The sequence below is a fragment of the Equus caballus genome, unplaced genomic scaffold (genome assembly GCF_041296265.1).
Source record: "Equus caballus isolate H_3958 breed thoroughbred unplaced genomic scaffold, TB-T2T haplotype2-0000775, whole genome shotgun sequence".
Taxonomy (NCBI): domain Eukaryota; kingdom Metazoa; phylum Chordata; class Mammalia; order Perissodactyla; family Equidae; genus Equus; species Equus caballus.
Genome location: NW_027221993.1, coordinates 45,001 through 51,280, shown reverse-complemented (window position 1 = coordinate 51,280; position 6,280 = coordinate 45,001).

Below are 6,280 nucleotides of genomic sequence, written 5' to 3'. Positions count from 1 at the left end.
AGGCTGTGCACTCTCGCTGGCCGGTGACCCGGTTCCCTCCCGCTGACCCCTCCGCGCCGGTTGTTGGGCGCCATCTGGCGGCCGCTTTTACAGAGTGGCCCTCCTCCGGAGCCCCGGCGACATGAGCAAGGGATGGGACTTGCAGGACATCTGTGTGGTTTCCAGTGTGGGTCTGTGTGGAACAGAGCTGCTAAGAACATTCATGCCCCGGATTCTGTGTGAATGAACAGGAACGTGGCCGCAGCCCCCACCCCGCCCCCCGCCCCAGCCCCCGGGAGTGGCGGGAGTGGTGCCCTCCAGACCACCCTCGGGTTGGATGCCTCCCTCCCTGGAAGGACTCACGGGACTCCACAAAAGCTGACTTCCTGGAGGTCCAGCGGAGACCCCCAAGGCCCAAGGCCCCCCCCCACCACCACCACAGATCACTGTGGAAGCCTTAACGACCCAAGGCTCCAGCTACATACAGACGCTCTTAGGAGGCAAGATACACCAAGGGCTTATGTAGGTTGCCACTTTCGGTGGTTGTTTCCGCGGCGTGTGAGTTTTGGAACCCGCCACGCCATTTTTCACAGAGGCCATACCGTTTCCCTTCACCACCAGTGAGGGCGTGAGTGACTGACTTGGCTTCTCCGCGACCTCACTAGCAGTTTGATCCTGTTCCTGTATTTGGAAGAAGCCAGTCTCACCCGTGTGTCCCCACAATGTCTCCCTCTAATTTTCTCACTTGCTTTTCCAGGGAACAGCTCACATCTTTGCATGCGCTTATTGGTCATCCATGCGTACCTCCTCCTCCCCAGGTGAAAGTGCCTGCTCTGTCTATTGGCCTTCCATTGTATTTGTATTTTTCAGTGTTGATTTCCCCCGGGTCTCCACTCCATTGTGGGGGTTTTTTGTTGTTGTTGTTTTTTTTTTTTCTGCTTAAAGATTGCCACCTGAGCTAAGCCTCTGTTTCCCATCTTTGTCAGTTTCAGAGGGTAGATTTCTCAGTCTTGCTCTTTCCCAAGTTCTGCACGCCCTTGTGTGTGTGTGTGTTTTTTTTTTTTTTTTTTTGCTCAAATATTGAACCTAAGCTAGCATCTGTTGCCCATCTTCGTCAGTTTGAGAGGGTAGGTTTCTCAGTGTTGCTTTTTCCCCAGGTCTCCAAGTCCCTCAGTGTGTGTGTGTGTGAGTGTGTGTGTTTTCTTTGCAAGATTGGCACTTGAGCTAACGTGTGTTGCCAATCTTTGTCAGTTTCAGAGGCTAGATTTTTCAGTATCGCTCTTTCCCAAGGTCTCCACTCCCTTGCTCTTTTCTTTTCTTTTTTTTTTTTTTTTTTGGCTTAAAGATTGTCACCTGAGCTAGGCTCTGTTGCCCTGCTTCCTCCGTTTCAGCGGGTACCTTTTTTCAGGGTTGCTTTTTCACCGGGTCTCCTCGCCATTGTATTTTTATATTTTTTATTTTTTTTGCTTAATGATTGCCACCTGAGCTAGCCTCTGTTGCCCATCTTCTTCAGTTTCAGATGGTAGATTTCTCAGTGTTGCTTTTTCCCCAGGTCTCCACGCCCTTGTGTGTTTCTTTTGCTTAACGATTGCCACCTGAGCTAGCCTCTGTGGCCCATCTTTGTCAGTTTCAGAGGGTAGATTTCTCAGTCTTGCTCTTTCCCAAGTTCTGCACGCCCTTGTGTGTGGTTTTTTTTTTTTTTTTTTTTGCTCAAATATTGAACCTAAGCTAGCATCTGTTGCCCTTCTTCGTCAGTTTCAGAGGGTGGATTTCTCCGTGTTGCTTTTTCCCCAGGTCTCCACGCCCTTGTGTGTTTCTTTTGCTTAACGATTGCCACCTGAGCTAGCCTCTGTGGCCCATTTTCGTCAGCTTCAGAGGGTGGATTTCTCAGTGTTGCTTTTTCCCCAGGTCTCCAAGTCCCTCAGTGTGTGTGTGTGTGAGTGTGTGTGTTTTCTTTGCAAGATTGGCACTTGAGCTAACGTGTGTTGCCAGTCTTTGTCAGTCAGAGGCTAGATTTTTCAGTATCGCTCTTTCCCAAGGTCTCCACTCCCTTGCTCTTTTCTTTCTTTCTTCCTTTCTTTCTTTCTTTCTTTCTTTTTGGCTTAAATATTGTCACCTGAGCTAGGCTCTGTTGCCCTGCTTCCTCCGTTTCAGCGGGTACCTTTTTTCAGGGTTGCTTTTTCACCGGGTCTCCTCGCCATTGTAGTTTTTATTTTATTTTATTATTTTGCTTAATGATTGCCACCTGAGGTAGCCTCTGTTGCCCATTTTCGTCAGCTTCAGAGGGTGGATTTCTCAGTGTTGCTTTTTCCCCAGGTCTCCACGCCCTTGTGTGTTTCTTTTGCTTAAAGATTGCCACCTGAGCTAGCCTCTGTTGCGCTTCTTTCTCAGTTTCAGAGGGTAGATTTCTCAGTGTTGCTTTTTCGCCAGCTCTCCACGCCCTGGTGTCTTTCTTTTCTGCTTAAAGGTTCCAACCTGAGCTAGCGTCTGTTGCCCATGTTCCTCAGTTTCAGAGGGTGGATTTCTCCGTGCTGCTTTTTACCCGGGTCTCCACGCCCTTGTGTGTTTCTTTTGCTTAACGATTGCCACCTGAGCTAGCCTCTGTTGCGCTTCTTTCTCAGTTTCTGAGGGTGGATTTCTCAGTGTTGCTTTTTCCCCAGGTCTCCACGCCCTTGTGTGTTTCTTTTGCTTAACGATTGCCGCCTGAGCTAGCCTCTGTGGCCCATTTTCGTCAGCTTCAGAGGGTGGATTTCTCAGTGTTGCTTTTTCCCCAGGTCTCCACGTCCCTCAGTGTGTGTGTGTGTGTGTGAGTGTGTGTGTTTTCTTTGCAAGATTGGCACTTGAGCTAACGTGTGTTGCCCATCTTTGTCAGTTTCAGAGGCTAGATTTTTCAGTATCGCTCTTTCCCAAGGTCTCCACTCCCTTGCTCTTTTCTTTGTTTCTTTGTTTCTTTCTTTCTTTCTTTTTGGCTTAAATATTGTCACCTGAGCTAGGCTCTGTTGCCCTGCTTCCTCCGTTTCAGAGGGTACCTTTTTTCAGGGTTGCTTTTTCACCGGGTCTCCTCGCCATTGTAGTTTTTTATTTTATTTATTTATTTTTTTGCTTAACGATTGCCACCTGAGCTAGCCTGTGTTGCCCATGTTCGTCAGTTTCAGAGGGTAGATTTCTCAGCGTTGCTTTTTCCCCAGGTCTCTACGCGCTTGTGTGTGTGTGTGTGTGTGTGTGTGTGTTCTGCTTAAAGATTGCCACCCGAGCTAGCCCCTGTTGCCCATCTTCGTCAGTTTCAGAGGGTAGATTTCTCAGTGTTGATTTTCCCCCAGTTCTCCACGCCCTCGTGCTTTTTTTTTTTTTTTAATTTCCTTAAATGTCGGCACCTCAGCTAGCCTCTTTTTCCCATCTTCGTCCGTTTCAGCGGGTAGACTCTCCGCCTGCCTTCGACAGACCCTCTGCGCTTGAAAGCTTTCCTCCTCCCGTCATCACGGTCCTTCTCGGATGACGTGCCTGGTTTCGGTTTGACCGTCCCCGCCCGCCCTGATTTTCTAAGTCCTCCCGGGAGCCCCGGGGGCGCTCCGGCCGCTCCGGGAAGCGGCGGCCTCCCGGCCGCACCGGCTCAGCCCGGCCCGGGCCGACCCCTGGCCTCTCTGGGGGAACTCTCCCCGTCCCCTTCCCGGTGAGCGCCCGAGAAACCTTTTCCGGGTCCCCCTCCTGCGGCTGGGGCTGCGCCTTGGCGGCCGCGAGCCCGCGGGCGGACGCCCCGGGGCCGAGCTGGGCCGGGAGGCTGGGTCCGAGGGGGCGCCGGGACGGGATCTGGCGGCCCGGCGGCCCGGCTGTGCTCCCCGGCGGGCCCGCGCTCCGGCTCCGTCCCGCTGAGGCGGTCGCCGGTCGCCGGGTGCCACCTGGCGGCCGCTTTTATATCGTCTCTTTCCTCCGGAGCTCCGGCGACGCGGGCCAAGGGACGGGACTCGGCCGCGGTGACCGAGGCAGAGTCCCGGGAGGCCGGCGTCGCTGGCGGGATCTGGCCCGGTGGCGCCGGGGCGTGAGCGCGACGCCCGCTCGCCGGAGATTGGAGGTGCAGGCTACTGAGGGAGGTGGCTGTCGCCGCGCCGCCCGGTGCCGGCCGGGGTGTGGGGCCTCCCGGACGGGTCGACCAGCAGCCGCCGGTGCCCCTCCGTCCCCGGGAGGGGGTGGGGGGCCGCCGCGGGGGAACGGGCGAGGGAACTCGTCCCGTGCCCGGCCGTCGTCCTGAGGGCGGCCCGGTGGTCGGGCCTTCCGCGTCGCCGATCCCCTTTCCGCGCCCCGCTCCGGAGGTGGGGGACCGGCCGGGGCCTTGCGGGGGAGGCCCGTGGAGGGCGCGACGGGCTCGGCCGCCGGGCTGGCCTTTTCCCCACTGGTCTTCCGAGTCGACCGGCTCTGGCGGTGGGGACCGGGCCCGGTCCTCGGATGCCTCCTCCTCCGTGGCAGTTTTTTGTCCAAGTCCCGCCCTGGAGAAGAGCGTGGACCGGCCCCGGGAGCCCTCGAGGGCGGGCCGGGGAGGGCGTCCCCGGCCGGGACGCGTGCCCGGGGTGGGTCCGGGCCGTCGGACCGGACTTCTCTCTCCGAGTTTCGCGGGTCGCGTCTTTGTCCGGAGGTGGGAGGGGGCCGGCTCGAGGCGTAGGTGGAGCCCCGGCTGAGGGACGGGAGCCACGGTCCCGCCCCGGGCCCGGTCGCCGGAGGCTCCTCCGTGGAATTCTTTTCTAAGTCCTGACCCGGCGACTCAGAGGGAGGGACCGACCGGTCCCGGCCCGCGCGGGCGGCCCGGGGAGGCTGTCCCCGGCTCCCCCTGCCGCCACGCTTCTGGGGTCGACCAGATGGCCCCGGGAGCTCCGGGCCTGGTGGCGATGGGGTCGTGCTTGGGGTCTGGTGGCCGTGGCCGTGATCCAGGGGTTCCCCTCGTGATCCGTGGGTGGGCCCCGTCTCCGGGCGCGGCGATTCTTGCCCCTGAATGGGTGGTTTTGTGCCGCCAGATAAGTGCTGACACGCTCTGCTCGGGTGACAGTCGCCCGAGAGCTTCCGGGTGCCTGGATGCGTGTGCGGGGAGGTCTCCGGGCTCTGGCCGAGAATCGGACGCCCGTTTCCACCCCCGCCGCTTGAGCCGCCCGCTGGGGCCTGCGCGCCGGCTCTTGTGCGTTCCAGGCGTCCCCGCGACCGTGGTGCCACCTCCGGTCTCTGGTACCCGAGGGCGGCGGGGTTAGGGGCGCGGGGTCCTCTACCACGTGCACTCCCTGCCGCCGGCACCCGGGTGCGGTCGCGACTTACCCCGTCCCGCCGGCTCCGTGCCAGTGCGTGTCAGGCGTTCTCGTCCTGGGGTCGTCGCCCGCGCTTGCTAGAGGAGGAGGGGGGCCGGTGAGGCTGAAGCAGGCTCCTCCGCTGGCTGTCCTCGCCGGCCTTCCCTTGCTCGGGGATCCCTCGCGTTATGCTGCTGATCGATGTGGTGATGCTGTGCTCTCCCGGGCCGGGCCTAAGCCGTGCCAGACGAGGGACGGACGTTCATGGCGAACGGGACCGCTCTTCTCGCTCTGCCCGCGGGCCCCCTCGCCCGTTCTCCCCCGCTGCGAGTGGCGTGTGGGAGGTGGCAGGGGTGCGGAATCCGGCCCGACCTCGCTCCCCCGCCCCGTGCCTTGTGGCGTGGGCGGTGTCGGGGTCTCCGTGACGCGGCGGATGCTCCGCCTGTGCCTCTTGGCTGTGTCTCGCGGGCGGCCCTCCCCACGGTGGGGCGGGCCGTGTTGCCGCCGCGCCGCGCGCCTTCTTGGACGCGTGAGCGCGCTCCCCCGGCCGTTGGCGGTGCCCCTGGAGTGTTCCAGGTCGTCCCTCAGGCGCCCGAGGCCGAGTGGCGGTGTCGTTCCCTGTTCCCGTCGCCCTCCTCAGGTGACCGCTGCGCTGGTGTGTCTGAGAAGCGGGGGGTCGAGTCGGTAAGGGAGGCGTGCCCGTCCCCCTCGCGGGGGACGGGTGCCTCGTCGCCCCCACCCCACGGCGTGCCGTGTGGGGGCGGGCAGGCTCGGGCGCGTGCCCGCGTGTTCCCCTTGCTGGGGTTTCCACGCGGGTGTGGGAGTGATTGTGGCGGGCCGAGCCAGCGGCGTGATGCTGGCTCTTTGGTTGGGAGGTGCTGTTTGATCGGCACCTCCGTCCCAGTCTCTGCCTCCCTTGGTCTCGGCCTGAGGGGAGGCACTGACTTGGGAGCCGCACAGGGGCCTTTTAGATCCCTAGCTAAGCCCAGTGTGGCCGGAGATGGCGAGCCCGGGGCAGCGCGGGCTCGCGGCCCTGA